At 43.4% G+C, this 17029-nt stretch overlaps 1 protein-coding gene and 1 pseudogene across 2 annotated transcripts in view; one reads left to right on the forward strand and one right to left on the reverse strand.

Moving 5' to 3' along the window:
- Maml3 (mastermind like transcriptional coactivator 3) overlaps positions 1-17029 on the reverse strand; it is a 419869-nt gene that overhangs the window by 136536 nt on the left and 266304 nt on the right. The window lies entirely within an intron of this gene.
- LOC116094558 lies at positions 5554-5662 on the forward strand (annotated as a pseudogene).

The raw sequence follows: 17029 nt of genomic DNA on the forward strand, positions 1-17029 counted from the left end.
GGAGGAGAAGAAGAAGAAGAAGAAGAAGAAGAAGAAGAAGAAGAAGAAGAAGAAGAAGAAGAAGAAATAACATATAGTAATAGCTATAAATAGGGATGCATACAAGTTATTATTGTCATTATTGTCCTATTGTGTGATAGACAAAGTCTTGACGGCATAGGACAATCAGGGGACCAGCACTGCAAACAATCCCACTATAGAACTCCACATTCCAAGGCACCATATCTTCTCATATCTGATTACACTCTACATACAAAGGGTTAGACTCTGAATCTGTTAAAGTTCCATCGAGTTCAAATGGTGCTAGCTGCCTTTCACAGAGTAGTAAAACCTCAAACTAACAATGAACTCACCTTGCTAAGGATCTGATATGTCCAGGGAAGGAACAAATTTTATCTTCTCAAACAAACAAGGTGGAGGCTGAGGAGGTGGGGTCCTGAAGGTGTGTTTGCTGGGAGTGATAAGGGAGAAGGCTGGAAGACACTTCGGATTAGGGAGATGGTTAGGAGGCCCTCAGAAGACAGAGTGTGAAAGGCTGGATCCAAGAACATACACACACACACACACACACACACACACCCTCAGGAGACTTCTAATCATTTTTTTGATTTATCTCTCACATCAGTTTAGGAGAACTGGGTCTCATGACCCTTGCAAGTTGATTCGCTTGCTGAGGTCTTTAGACACCAGAGTTGGAAAGGCAGAGATGCCGAAGAGAAGAAGGCACAGCACCACTTTGGGTTTGAGCAGATAGTCTGATGTCCACACAGCTTCAGTTCAGTGTGTGACACATAATCTGCACTCAAGGATTATCAGTGGTTTTGCTACTAATTAATTCATGTTTGGTTCCCCGTGAGCAAGTTGAGGGATGGATGGGAATCAAGGCCTCTTCAAATCCATAGAGATCAAATGACTAGAAAAAGTATGGATTGTAAACATAATTGTTCAGCCATGATTTCAAAAGATGGTCTAATCCTGTGCTAACCCTAATGTCCACGTTGCCCAGGGGATGGACTGGATGTGCTGCCAGAGATCTTCCAGGTCTACAGAATCAATGATGCCAAATGACAGAGCACTATATAGAACAATTTCTTCCATGTTCCATGTCACTGTCAGAGACATTTTCATGGACAAACCCATGCAGATGACTCATTGGTCCAAGAGTAGCATCAGAAGAGTGCCAAACCAGAGTCCCCAGGTCAAGAGATTTGCGTCTCAAAAGGGATCACTATGCCATGTCACTTAGAGTAGGTGCTTTTGAGAGAACCAGGCCACTCTTGTGCTGCACAGTGTAACCACATATGTGGGTTACCTGAGGGTTTATCTAGATGGCAGCTGTCACACAAGTTATTCTGGTAGGATGTCCTGCTGTGTTTGCTGGCTCTCGCCTAGGTGGGGAACCATGGACTTACTCTAGGACATATGGTCACAGTTCTCAATCTCCCTCCACAGCCTCCCAACATTTGCTAACTCATCTATGTGCTCTCGCCCAGAAGAAAGGGAAACCAAGCTTCCTTAATCGATGACCTCCATCTACATTCAGTTTGAATCAATGGATTTGAGCCTGGTAGCTCTGCGTCTTCAGTGCCTTGAGCAGTAGAGATGGGCACATTCTGATGTCTGAGGCTTCCAAAAGAGCTGTTTGAGGATGAATGGGGTGTCGCTGGAGCAGGTGTTATATATTAAGTGATCCCATCCTCCTTCTATTTGAATATGAGCTTCATCCCATGCTACCTGCTGGTAGGTAATAAATCTCAGGACCTGACACTTCTGGAGGTCTGGGCAAATGAAGCTACTGCAAGATAAAGTGCGTTTCAAGCAAAGAGATGAACCGATGTCAGAACAAAAACTTTATCAATGTATATATCAGAGAAAAGAAAGCTGTCCTCGAAAAATAGCTTCAGGAGTGCCTTACAGTTAGAGTCATTTCCAAAAGGCCCCCTCTTCATTTTCTGCCTGTTTTATAGCACGCATAATAGATTTATCAGCCTAGGCACACATCTGAGTCAACACAGACTGACCTTTCTATTATATATTTTTAAAATCACAAGAGATTTAACCAAGAAGGAAAAATAATCAAAATATGATGGTTCATAGTGACAAAATCTTGTGTTTTGTAGCCACTTTATAAAGGTGTATAAGGACATATACCACACTTCTAAAGTTTGCTATGATTCAGAGGGACTAGCTCAGGTTAGTAAAGAAGAAATTACTGGTTTTAATATTCATCTGGCAGCAAAAATTTTTATGAGGCCATAGGAATGCAAAATAAACTCATAATGAGAAAAATAATTATAGGCTTCTTCATATAAGAGCCTTATAAAAATGGTTATATCCCAAATGAAGGCTTAGGAACTCTGAGTCACCCTTTAGGGGTGCTTACATAGTATTCCTTCTGAGCGTGCTGCCATGTACTGTCTCTGTCAGGGCCTGTTTGCAAATGAAAGTCCACGGGCGCCTGCATCTTTCAGGTTCAGTACATTCTTAAGAAACTGCCACTGAGCACCTGTTTGGGGCCAAGCCCTTGCCTATGGGTCTTTGCCTCCAGACAGGTGTTCAGTACACGTCTGATGACTGGGAAGGAAAAGAGCAAAGGAGACGGGCACCTGGTACAAAGCGTGTGCTGTAACTGGACGCCTGGTGGTCTAGTTAGAGGCTGAAACAGAAAGATGTCTAAGGCTGGGATTCTGTGTGAAGAATTCAAATTCAAAAGGGTGGAGAGAAGAGGACTCGGAGAAGGTGCATCCTGATGATGAAAAGGTGTGTCTAAGTGCCTGCAATGCCGGAAGCCTTTGTGGACCTCAGCTCTCCTCCAGCTTACAGTTCTTCCGGGAAGGCTGGCTGAACATGGCTGCTCAGTCAATCGTCACTGAGAGGAAAGGGCATGGATAGATTCATCTTGATGCTCTCTATATAGGGTAAGGTAGACTCCGAGCCACCTGTCCAAGGCATGTGAAGCTATGAAGTGGGTGAAGGAAATGGAGAGAGTGACAGAGCACGTCTAAATGTCGGGGACTATTGGAATACCCTGGCACCCAATCCTCTCCATTCAAAACTAGAACATCAACAATCATAGCCTTTACTATTATTGGGGAATATAATCTGTAACTCTAAAGAGACCACAACTAATAAACCATATCTGAATGATGTTTCATAACATTAACCGACGCTTAAGGCAACAATAAATCGAACGCACAAAGAGGAGGAAAATTGGTTTCTCAGTATTGATGTAGTTCTGAATTTTAAATTCTAGTAGAGAAAAATGAATGAAAACCACCAAAAGGCAACAGAAAGACATCATCAAAGAGGGTTAATTAGCATAACGAAGCATTGTGACTTAAACAATGAATGGGACCTGAAGCAAGGAAGCACCACAAATATTAGCGATGTTAACACCAAAAAGAAAGGAGAGAGAAGGCAGCTTCTTCTACAGTTGGTTCAGTGTGGGCAAAGGTGGGCAGACACTCTGAGATTAATGAAGACAAGCTAGAGAGCTGTGCCTCCGTAGGAGTCCAGTAAAGACGGGGGTCTCAGTTTGTGCTCTTGGCTCTCAGCACCTGCAAAGCCATGGTGATGTGGGGACAGGCAATAAAGGAGAGCTGGCTCCTGCATGAGATGGGAATCTCCCCACACCGTGTCCCCATGAGCCTGACTGGAATGTCTCGTCATAAGAGAGTCAGGTTGGTATTTAAGAAATCAATACAGAGCTGTAGAGATGTAAAGTGCAGCTAAGGCATGGGATCATGAGTTTGAATCCCCACAATGTATATGAGAAAGGCAAGGGGTGGTGTTTGCACCTCCGTAATCTGAAGGCAAGGAAGGTGGAGAGGAGGTGGACCCTTGGTACTTACTGACCAGTCAGCCTAGTCTAATTGGCAAATTCTAGGTAAAAACTAAGAGACCCTGTCTCAAAAAATCAAGGCGAATAGTGATGAAGAAAGATGCCTAAGGTTGATCTCTGGCTTCCACATGCATGCCCATACACGTGAACACACATACACTTGCGCTCTCATAAAGGGAGTCAATACACCGATAGTAGGTTTTCTTGCCTACTGTCTCCATCTAATAGTCAGCCCCGTGCATCTTCACGATTACAGAATTACAGAGCTTGGACATTAGAGGACATGGAGTCCACTCGTCACTTCATCAAGTGGCCATTGGGTCCTTATTTCCTCCCGCACAGGTTGTCGCCACCCTTGAGCAGCGGAGAATATTAGCTCATCCTTCCTGAGACGGAGCCCAAATTTGTCTTTCTGAAGTATCCACCTTCGGCCCCTGGGTAGAAGATAAATCGAAACCATCTACAATATGAGAACCTTTCATATTTGAAAATGCTATTATGCAGTAGCCGAGTCTTTGCTACTTCAGGCAAAATACACTCCGTTCCTTTAACCTTTCATCGAGTGATTTTAAGTTTTTCCATTTCGGCAGTTACTTTCCTCTCAACTCTCTCTGGTTCCTGCAGCTCTCTACTGAAGTTTGGCATTTCCTGGACAAGTGCCTCTCTGGGAGGTCTGAGGAGGGCCTGCACACTGAACCACCCCTCCTTCTTTGGCTCTCTGGATGTTTCTATCAGGCTGAATATAGTACCTGCAGCATTTCTTGAGTAAGTACAATGGGTAGCACCTTAACACTGGGGTTTAGTCCTGGCATTCATGTACGGCATGATCACCCTTCCCGAATTCTGCCTATGACAGCCAGAGGTCAGGAAACTTGCCTACAAAGGACACAGTGGCTGCTGAGCCTCCCATTTGATTCCTGACATACTTAATTTTTTGGTCAGTCCCAAAGTGTGCATATGTTTTAGATCTACTTTCCTCCCATCGATGACCTGTATCAAGTCCTTTCACTCTCATGTCATGTCCAACTAATAAATATGCTCTTATAACGCTATACCCGTGATTCATACAAATATTTGCCAGGATATTACTATGGCTCCCTTGCCTGGTGACTCTTGCCTTTTTGATGCTATAACACCAAAGAAAATTATTGTATTTAGTCAAATTATAAGACTTCCTTTTTAAAAGGCATTCTTTGTCAGTGTGCTGAATGCTAAGCCCCCGAGACACACTTCTCCAGACCCCATGCTTGTAGTGTATACAATAAAGATCCCCGAAAGAAGTACTGTGTTCTAAAACTCAGTGGTCTAGGGTGGCGCCCATGTTGCCTGCAATTTTAGGGTTGTGGGTGAAAATAGCCTATGCAGCTGCTCTGCTCATGGACTTTCTGCTTTAGCAGATGCTAGTCTGTACTTCCCGTGTGTCAGCAACACTGAACACACCCAGGAGGTAGCACCCTCCAGACTGGAGAACTAACCAGGCATGGAGAAATCCAGAAAATGAGCTATGTTTAGGATGGAGAGAAACCGTGACTGACTCAGAAGATGACAGGCTCACTCACCATACACAAGGCTGCAATACAGAAACAAGAGTAAACCAGAGGAAATCTGGGTGGGTTCTTTCTTATTCTTGATCACGTGAAGTGGACACATACCTATGGAATACATACACTCTCCACACATACAAGATACAAACACATATAAGACTGCCTGAAGTCTAAGGCCATACCACCTTGAATGTGTCTGATCTCGGAAGCTAAGCAGGGTTGGGCCTGGCTAGTACTTGGACGGGAGACTGCCTGGGAATACTGGGTGCTGTAGGCTGGGATGGAGAGATGGCTCAGCGGTTAAGAGCACTGACTCTGCTCTTCCAGAGGTCTTGAGTTCAATTCCCAGCAACCACATGGTGGTTCACAACTATCTGCAATGGGATCAGATGCCCTCTTCTTGTGTGTCTGAAGACAGCTACAGTGTACTTACATATAATAAATAAATCTTAAAAAAAAAAAAAAGACTGCCTGAATAAATTATGAGACCTTCCCTGGCAGAGCTGAAACCATAATACAGCACATGCCTCATTTCAAACCTGGAATCTTCTCTGTTGTATCTCCTGGTGGCCATGACCAGGTCAGGATGGGCTTCAGGACATCACTCCTGGCTAGCTGCCTCACTCTTCTCACTCTTCCCATAGAATTTCTTTTTTTTTTTTTTTTTTTTTTTTTTTTTTTTTTTTTTTTTTTTTTTTTTTTTTTTTTTGGAGACAGGGTCTAATGCATCCTAGGATACCCTTGATCTCACTATGCATCTGAGAATTTCTCTGATCTTCTGATTGGCCTGCCCCTCCTTCCTGAGATGACAGGCGTGTACCTCCATACCCACTTTGTACAGTGTTGGGTGGGAGTGGTTGGAATCTGGGCTTTAAGCAGGTGAGACAAGAACTCTACTGGTTGAGCCACATCCCCAGACACCCCCTCCCATCATTTGCTCTCTTTCTACTTGGTCCTTTTCTAAAATGGCTCAATCTCCGCTCCCTAGGCACATTCTCAGCATATGATGCTATCCCCTCTGTATCTTAGACCTTCATTATTTTTATCCTTGCTTCTCCATCCTTGTCTCACCCTCAAAAGCAGAAGTGCCCCTCCACCATCACTCAGAATGCCCCTCTGCCCCATACCATATGTGGCCTAACAACAATAACAACAACTACAATGTACTACAAATTCCCCCATTACAGACAGGGAAAATGCAGGCTAAACTCATTCCCTGACACTAAGAGCTGACCAAAATGGCTCTTCCATGACTCAAGGGCAAGTTCCCTAAAAATGTCACTCTGGAGCCACCATCCAATAGCTCCTTTGCATGTCTGCCACTGGTTTCAGGCGCTGCCCACTTGACAGGACTCCAGTGTGGCTAGAGTTACTTTTTCCTAAAATGAATGTGATCTTATCTCTCCTCTTTTAGAAGCCCCCGTAGATTCTACTACAGGATTAGATACTTATTCACCATTTCGGCTAGTGGTTCTCTTAGGCATCACCAGAGATCTTGAAAGATACTACTTTCCTTGTTTCCTTCAAGAGCAGAGTTCCCTGGTCTAGGATGTGGCCTGAGTTTTGAGGTTTTCAAACGACCCAGACTATTCTAAAGGGCAAGCAAGTTTGGAAGTCACCCTGCCAGGCACAAATACTCCTCCTGTTCTCTCCCCTGTCTCCCCTACTCTAAAACCTGTTATTGCTCTGGGCATCTAGTTTGACAAAGCTCCATATCCTTTCAAATTATCTCCCATCTTACTTACCTCCTCCAGTCAGGCAGGCATTAGACAGCAGATAGCCAGGGAAAAATGGCACTGGGCCTTTGCCGCTCTATCATCCCACCGTCTAAATGCCCCTTGGGGGCTAACCATTACTGAGGTGGCAATCAGGTTGTTCCCAGTAATATTAGAAAGTAGGGTACCAGGGCACTCCCTATCCATCTCACATGTGCATTCGAGAAAGGGGCTACAGCATCAAATATTTGACATCATTACAATTCCACTGTGGTTCTGACTTCCTCACCCCTCATGGGCTTTTCTAAGGCCTCACCCAGAGAGAAGCTCTGGGAGGGAGACCCCATCCATTAGATTGGGGAAAACAAGAGTCATTTTTATCCTGTGACTATGTCATTTATATCATGAACATTTGGGAACGTTTAAAAATCCACAGAACTATGCCTCTTAACTCCTTCAGGGCAGCCTTCTTCAGTCTCCCATTTGAACACAAGTTTTGCTTTACTTAGTAAACTGGTTAAACTGTCTTTGTTTCCTGAATGAATTCCTGCCTCTAAGAAGACGAGAACTGTGTAACATGCCCACTCATGTAGCTCTCTCTACCCCTGCCTGTGGTCCCTCAGGCTGTGTGTGACCTGGCTGTGCGCCAGCTATGTCAGGTGAGAGTGGCTCTGCCCCTCTGCTGCATCTGTATTCAGGGCTTGAGGCAAGGCAAAGGAGACGCTCTGCAGTGCCCTATGTACACATGAATGAGTGTAAGTCTGTGCATGCTGATATAGGACGAGGAAGGGGTGGAGGCGATAGAGACTAAACTCTAAGCAACATGATGGCCTTAGGGTGTGAGGCAATACAAGCCCGATGGATGGCAGCTAGTGCTGACCAGATAAGGAACTGGCAAGGCAACAGGCCCTGAAAGATGACCTGAGCCACCATGAGCCTTGTTCAGTGTCTCCTCAATATGTCTGCTCCTGCGCCTACCTTCCATTCAGAATTGCGGATTACTCAGAGCCAACCAGTTGGTTTTAGTTGGGCTGAATGATCAGTTCCTGAACGCTGGAGGTCAACTGCCTACTTTGTCTCTCCCGCTGCCACTGGCATGTTTGGGAGCGTGGGGCTGGAGGAGGCGAGGAATTTCAAGCACCCCACTTGTCAGCTGACAGTCAGGGTGCTGTTAGGACAGCTGACAACTCTGGGTTGTGATCTGTGCCACAAAGCTTTGCTTGGTCCTCCTACTTATCCCTCCTAGGTCACTCAGTGGTTTTGCTTCTGAAACGAAATAATTTGTGAAAGGAACCTCCTCTAAATGTTGAAGTGTCATTAGGGTTTTCCTCAGCTCTGCACAGAGTATTTGGGCCTAACTGAAAATGCCGATTCCTGAGTCTACAAATAACATCATTTCAAATGCAGCAACTATCTTTTCTCCATTTGGTGAGGCAGTTGATGAGCTGTTTGATTTCACTTGTCTATGAAGTTATCCTTTCCTTTTTGTCTTTGGAGAATTAGAACCAACCTTCCCTTCTGGCTTTCTCTAGGGGGCTTGACCAAGTGGACTGTGTTAGTGTATGAGTCCAGGGCCAGCAGGAGGGGGAAGGGAGGGAGCAAGATGGAGCCAGATGACCTTGGGGGAGAATTCATCACCGTCATCCCTGCTTTTAGCTCCCAAGCCATCTTTCTTGTGCCTTCATGTTCCTAGCCGCTGAATTACAGAGCCCCCTGGCCTCTGTAAAAGCTGCATCCCTTCATTCTTTAACTAAACACAATAATAGATTAAGAGGCCCAATCTTTGTAGAGCTCTGTCTTCTTTAGTTACCTTCATACCCCTCCCCCAACAGGAACTGAGCACTCTTGATGACTGTGCCTTAATCTCCAGTTGAGCTTCAGGGTCCTGGCTCTAGAAGCCTTGGCTGACTGGGCTCTTTTCTAGCCATACTTATCCTGCAGGATCTAGGTAGGAGACTTTGTGCCCATGTACAGACCATACTCTGGGTATGGTGAACCCTCTTCACTACAAGTCTACTCTCTGGGGTCTGGTAACATCTACACTGCTAGCCTAGCATGAGATGGTGTTTCTCTTGGACCTTGGAGGTGGGAGGCCTCTGTGGTAGAACATGGAGCCAGAAAGGTCCCAGGCACCTCTGTGGTCACACCCAGGAGGCAAGCATTTCACATTCAAAGCTGGCCTTTGCTGCTTCTGTGAAGGTAAACTTGTCAAGGTCAGTTAGCTCGACAAACTTTACTTAGTGGATTTTTAGCTCAATGCATAATGACTAATTACAAGGTATATGGTATTTATACTCCCACCTTGGCTCCCATAATGTTAGGGACGAGACTGTCTTGCCCCACCCAGCAAGGTTCCTACCTGTCTGCTTAGTTTTGGACTGTGAGGACAAAACAGTCAGGGCCAGGGGATTTCAGTCCCTTTCCTGTCGCCCATCTCTTCCTTTCCAGCATCCTTCTAGTTCTTTTATTTAGCCTCTGACAAGGCCCTGTTGTTAACTGGTAAACAAGGAAGAGAAGTTGCTGGGCGTCCCCGGAGAGGTCTTCATGGCTCCTGGGTGCTCTCAGGTCAGCCTGGGCCCAGTATGGAATCCATCTGCCGCACTAAACACAGACACACAATGACCTCTTTTTCTCCCCCTGTATTGATTTTTCTCTCTTCGTCGCTGTATTATTTCACTCCTCTTTTCTGATCCATGTTTCAGACAGAGTGAGAGGCTGTGATGGAAGTCGGCCAAGCAAAGACGAAGGGTGGGGGAGCCGCTGGCAATTCCAGTTTGACGCTAATGATTTGTGTACAATTCAAGGTCAGAGAATGATGTGTGAGGCTTGCGCGCCCACCCACACGAGCATACACAATTTAGTACTTGATTATATCAGCATATAGCACTAATACATCTCATACCGCCTGTTCACTTGACTCTCCAATTAGAAAGAAAATGTGGAGGGCAGGGACCACATGGGAAGCTCCCATTGTTCCCCATCACACCCACCACCTTATTAGGTACATAATAGGCATTTGATAAATAAGTTTTGTTAAAAGAGGCTTGCCTCGGCTAATGAAATAAATGTGTTCTTGAAATGTTCTGAATAAAGTGAGTTTCTGTAAATGGAATCTGATTTTAATGACACCAGGAGGGTTGCAACAGGAGTATGGTGATAATTCTTTTACAAACCAAATAATCATTACATTCAGGTTGCCATCTTTTTTAACCCTCTTGGACCTGAACCAGAGAATCTCCACCTGTGATCTACGAGTCTCTCATAAACTACATCCACATTTATTTGGGGGAATGCATGCATACTTTTTGGCAATTTTTTCTGCAACCTTTATATTCTCTAAGAGATGTGTTACTTCTATCTCCCCCCAACCCGTTCCTGTCCCCATCTCTGTGTAGTCTGGGCTGGCCTTGAGTTCATGGTTCTCCTGCTGGGATTACAGGTGAGAGCCACCACACTTGGCTCAGACAATGAGCTACTTAAAACCAGAGAAAGTCATAACTCACTGGTGACTGGAGTGAGTCTTTGTTTCCTGAAAAATAATGTATCAATAAGGAGAAAATAATAGTCAAAACTAACATTTGTTGAGCACCTTTTGCATATGAAGGAATGGGTATCATGTGCAATGTTTCCCGCAAGAGAGACATTACCATCATCTTACTGTAAGACAGAGAATCTGGAGAGATTCACCCCAGGCACACCGTCACTACACACTGAGTGTGAGATTTGAACTAGGAATCTGTTGGCATCCAAATCTGGAATCCCTTAAACAAAATAGCTTCTATGTCTCCAGTCTTATTTAAAATAATAAGGATGATCATGATGATGAGAAAGAAATTAGTTCAAGACTATATTATCACATCTGGAATGGGGAATTTGTCTCAGTCTGTAAAGTGCTCATCACGTAAGCACAAGACCAGAGTTTGATCATCAGAATCCATGTGAAAAAAGCTAAGCATAGCTGTGCATGCTTACAATTCCAGTGTATAGCTGTGCATGCTTACAATTCCAGTGCTTGGGAGGCAGAGACAGGCAGATCTCTGGGACTCTCTGGCCAACTTGTCTAGCCTATTTGTGAGCTTCAGGCCACTGTTCAAAAACAAAACAACAGCAGCAGCATCAGGAGCAACAACAAACCAAATGAACAAAGCATCATGGTGGGAGATTGGGGAAATGGCTTAGTAGGGAAAGCATGTGCCACCCAAACACAAAGACTGGAGTTCACATTCCAGAACCACACAGATGCTGGGTGGGCATGGCAGTCTGCTCAAGATTCCAGTACTAGGAAGCTAGAGATGAGATTTTCCCGAAAGCATGCTGACTAGTCATATTGGCAAGCTTTGGATTCAACTGAGACACTGCCTCAAAGAATGACTGATCACAAAGACTCCTGACAGTAACCTTAGGCGTCCACACACTTGCATTTATGGCTGTACCCATACTCCTGATTGTGCATATGAGTGCACAGACACATATATACGCTAAAAAAAAAAAAAGTAGATGACTCCTGAGAAGTGACATCAAGGCTGTCCTCTGGCCTTCACATAGACCTACTCGCATGCACACACACAGTCCTCTTTACCATGAGTACATGCTCTTATGTCATGCATGAGAAGGAAGTTAAAAGCATATAAGGTGCTGAGGGTGTACCTCAAGTGGCAGAATGCTCTTGGGGGAGCACACTCAAGGTCCTTGGTTTGACTTCCACTACTAGTACAGAAGATAATTTGGTACATTCTTTACATCTGGCTGGTGAACGGTGCCAGCGTTTGCATCCTTGTCCTCACGGCCTTTTACGGACGGGACGGCCTGGCTTCCCTGAGAGGCATAAATAATCAGTGTGCTGACTCTTGTAACCCACACAGCCTCATGACTCTTCTGGAGGGGAACTCTTTCTCTTCAGATTCCTTCAGAGATAAGACCAATTCTTTAAGCATTAACAAAACATGTATTTTGTACTAAGGTTGTTAAGTAGTGTATGAACTCCACTGTGTGTGTGTGCATGCATGCGTGTGTGTGTGTGTGTGTGTGTGTGTGTGTGTGTGTGTGTGTATGTATGCGTGCATGCTTGTAATTAACCATATTTTTAAGCCAGAATCTTGGGGACTATTTCTGAGTAGGGCTATTAATGAAACTGCTGATTATGAGCTAATGAAATGTGGACCTTCTCTATTCAGTCTTCAAAACAGGCCACCTCCATATTTAGCAGGAACTCAGGAACAATGGTGTTGATGCCTAACGTATATGGAAGATTGGACACCCAATCACTCAGGATTGATTTTATGTGAATTTATTCCATTCCACCACCCACCTCGACACTGTAAGAGTAAATTAATGTGTTAAAATGCTATTACCTCACAGAGAGAAAATAATATTGAAATTTAGGCTGGCCACACAAACCTGAAAGATAGTTTCACACTGAAGGGAAGGAAAGCTTAGATCTTGAATTGAAAAGGCCACGAGTTCAAATCTCTATTCTGCCATTTACTAGCTATGCCCCTGAGAGGAGTGTCACATGACCTTCCTTAGCTTCTACTTTCTGGAATTCAAGAGGAGATGACACCTGGATGATGGTGTGAGAAGAATAAAAGAGGAAACTTGTAAGCTTTATGCTTAATTTTGTGTTTAAAGAACATGATATACAAAAATAATATATTAGTTTGTTTCTACAAACAGGAGAAAGGATGCAAACAAAATTTTCTTCCCCATGAATGCTACTGGGGTTGAAAAGTAACTCCACTCTTACAGTAAAGCTACAGGAAGTAAATTCTAAAATAAGTCTCTTCCTGTGCATAGGTTTATCCAAATTTCCTTCCCAATTTTATTTATTGCTGTTGACATTTCATTGCTTAAAATAACCTTGTGTGATCCCAAGGGAGCCACAGAAAGGGTGGGGCTCTCTTTCTTATATGTCAACATTGGAATAATCAACATTGGAATAAATTGTTTCAATCTCAAGTCTGTGTGGGAAGCCCTTGCAGTACATTGCAATTCTGCCTCCGTGGCCATTAGAATAGGTAAGACAAAATTGTAAAAAAAAAAAAAAAATCTCAGCTTTCAGGAAAGATGGGGGAGTGTTTCAGCAGAGCAGAAACACGTGACTGCTCACAAGCTCCTGGGGACTCAGCACTCCCATTTCTGTTGATCAGCAAGCCAATGAGACCCACGGAGCTGGGGATCAATGTTCTCAAGGCCCTATGGAAGTCAGCTTTGTAAAATCAATGCATTTTGTGTTTTGATATGTGATGTCCTTCCATGAAAAAGACAAGGAAGCCAGGACTACTTTAGGATGTTGCAGACAAAAACTCTTTATCTGGAGAGAAAGATAAATTCAGGAACCTAGATAAGAAGAATGTGAAAATACATCTTAGGTCCTTGGCAAAATCAGGCCAAAATGTATTAACTCTCAAACATCTTCAGATTGCTTCTTCCATGATCCTAAGACTTGTGGACCAGAGATACACAGCATCCACTCACACAATCTACCACATTCCACAGGCATCTCTTAAAACATAACTATATTCACTAAGTACCAAACATTTAGCTAAAAGGCGAGGATGGTGGGAAGAGTGAGGAGCAGAGATAGAGAAGACCACGGAAGTCTTTTTTTCTTTTTTCTTTTGGTTTTTCAAGACAGGGTTTCTCTGTGTAGCCCTGGCTGTCCTGGAACTCACTCTTTAGACCAGGCTGGCCTTGAACTTGGAAGTCTTTCTCTCCATCTATTTATGACATTCTGATGGAAGAGGTAACTTTCTAGTATGGGCAAGAACTTGAGGCTAGACCTCCGGGTGTCTCTCCAGCCATTTTCCTCCATGGGTATCCATGTGGAGGCAAAAATGCATCATGTTTTTTGAGCTCAGATTTGAATTCAAATGCCTTTTCTTTGGTCCCTAGGTCTAGAGGTCACTCTATGCTTGGCCTTGGACAGTTTTATTTTGTTCGTTTGTTTTATTTAATGTTTGATGCCCAAGTTTCAAGATCACTTGAAAAGAGCACAAAATAACTCTTTTTGTGCTTTGTACAGGTACTGGGACAGACTACTTCAGGAATATGCCCCTCACTCGGGCTCAGTGTTTCCTAACCTCTGCACTCCTGGCATTTTGATAGACAGTTCTCAGCTGTAGGCACTGTCTTATGCACAGTTGAATAATTAGTAGCATCTCTTGTTTCTATATACTCGATGCCAATAACAATCTTAATGTCCCTATCCCTACTATGGTGGAAATCAAAACTAACTCCAGACGTTGTCAAATGTCCACAGGGTGAGAAGCACAGCTTTGTTCCAATTAAGTTCTGAAAGAGAAGAATAACTCTGTCCTTCTCTTTAACATGGACATAGATTTTAATTTCTAGAAGTGTAACATATTATGTAATTATAGTTATCAAGGTCTATGTTTCCTCATCAGGAAATCATTATTTTCAGTCTCTCTCTTGTTTTAGATTCTAACCCTGAATATTCTATTACTATGTCTCATGTCATCCAAGACTTAAGACAAAGTATCCCTAATTAAAAACCTACACAAACAATATATGTTTTACTAGAAAACACCAGAAATTCAGATGAGCAGATGAAATGAAGGCAAAGAAAAGGAAGTGATAGAAAATAAAGAAAAGAATTATTACATATAATCCAATTAGTCAGAACTAGAGTAATTTTTAAAAACACATGTGTACATAGATATAAAAATCATACATGTGATATACACGCATGCAATATAACCATCCCAAATATTTCTCATTTGCTTATCATATTTCAGTCATTAATTCTAGCTTAATCTACATTTTTACTATTATTACCAGTGTGTTTCTCCACATGGACAGACAGACATATGTCCACAGACACACATATACACACACACACACACACACACACACACACAATCTTTTATACATATACAATATCCTTCATATATATATATACAATACCCCATCATATACATTATCCTTCAAGGGGTAGGTGCTCCAGTTGAGTATAAAATCATGATTGCACAGATATGGATGATTATGAGGCCCATACTCCTTTCTTCCTTCACCAAATTTTAGTTTTAACTGAATATACACTGACAAGCCAAATGGTGTCAACAGAAGCAACTCTCCTTCCCGGGCAGAGATGCTGTTTCCCGTGTTTTAAGGTGTGCCAGCCAAATGGGACTGTCCCCTTTACATGAACTACCACCCACAGCTTCTTCCCTGTTCTGTGACTTTTTCTTTGGATCTCTATCCAGGGTCACACCCAGTGGGGTCCTAATTATTTTGTTCCAGGTGTGCTGTATCCAAGCGCCTCTCCTGCCAATTACTTTGATCAAGATGGTTCTCAGCCCCCCTTTGGATTCCAGAAATGGCTACCCACTGCTTCTTGTCTCACAGACTAGATCTTAGTAATGAGCACTGGAGGTTTCTTCCTCCCTGTGAGCCCTCCCAAGACCTCCTTGTTTGCTTCTCTGCTCACTTTTTATCCTGTAGGCCCCACCTCACAGCCCACTTGTCTCCTATGCCCCTTGCTGATGAACATTCCATTCAAAATGAGGCAAATCAAAGCCCAGGACTGCTCTCTCTCTCAAACAAGGAAATGAGCAGAACATTAACAAATTATCCTTCTAGTTACACTTTAGATGGTAGCTGTCGCTAATGATCTATCATATTAACAGGGCACATCTTTGTGTTAAAGATTATTGATAAAGTATTTATTTATTTATTTAAACCACCTTTGAAGCTCCACCCAACTGGTGAAGTATGTCAAGTTCAGGTAACCATTTTCTTGTACTAATCTCTCCCATCACAGGGCTTGCATATACTTAATCCAAAGGAGAGCTTGCTTTTTCCACTAAGAGCTGTACAAAGGCAGAGCCCTTGGATTTCATTGTTAAGGCTATTGGGTGTGGATGTGTCTTAGTGCAGGGGATGTGTCTTAGTATAACAGCATTTGCCTACATGGCAAAAGCTCTCAGCTTGACCCCTGGCACTGAAAAAGAAAAATAGTCATTGTATCTTAGATAACACGTCATTCTTGAATATAAATAGGGGTTTGCATGCTGCTATCATTTTATACAATCTTTTAAATCCAGCTTTTAGTTGAGGAGAAATGTCTTAAGGGCAGGGATCATGCCTTCTGCTTCCACGGTGACGACTGCAGTGATGTGAGCACAGCTGGGTGTGCAGTAAGGTTGTTCCTGGAGGAACGTTACTAGGTGACTCGTATTTGCAGAAGAAATGGAGAGAGAAGCCTGAGGGCTCTGAGGCTTTGTTTGCATGCATTTTGCTGAGAATAAACACAAATGTGGAGAGAAATGAGTGTGCAGAGAGTGGCCCCAGAAAGATCCAGAAGCAGGAAGTTACCATGCAAGTAAGAGGCATAGCTGGGTTGGGGTCTGTTAAACAGAGGACAAGGGGCAGAGACAATAAATACCCTAAAAAATGAAAAGGTGAAGGAAAGGATTTTAAAGAGGAAATGGAAAAATTCTGTCAATGACTTGGATTTAGAGTGACTAACAGATAAAGGTCCTTTCTACGTGTCATATTCAGCCATAGAATTATACTTCGTACTGTGAGGCAAACAGTATTAGGCCTGATTATCAGTCTTGAGGCTGCTAAAGGGAAAGGAGAGAAATGCCCAGTACAGCCAGGTGGGGCACACGTCTTTAATTCCAGAGGCAGAAGCAGGAGGATCTCTGATATGGAAGATAGTGTGGTCTATAGACCTTGTTCCAGGACAGCCAAGGCTATACACAGAGAAACCATGCCTTAAAAACCAACTAGCTAACCAACCAACCAAAAAATGAGAGAGAGAGAGAGAGAGAGAAAGAAAGAGAGAGAGAGAGAGAGAGAGAGAGAGAGAGAGAGAGAGAGAGACAGACAGACAGACAGACACAGACACACAGAGAGATACACAGGGAGAGACAGAGACACAGAAACAGAGAGAGACAGATGTGTCT

The sequence above is a fragment of the Mastomys coucha genome, unplaced genomic scaffold (genome assembly GCF_008632895.1).
Source record: "Mastomys coucha isolate ucsf_1 unplaced genomic scaffold, UCSF_Mcou_1 pScaffold16, whole genome shotgun sequence".
Taxonomy (NCBI): Eukaryota; Metazoa; Chordata; class Mammalia; order Rodentia; family Muridae; genus Mastomys; species Mastomys coucha.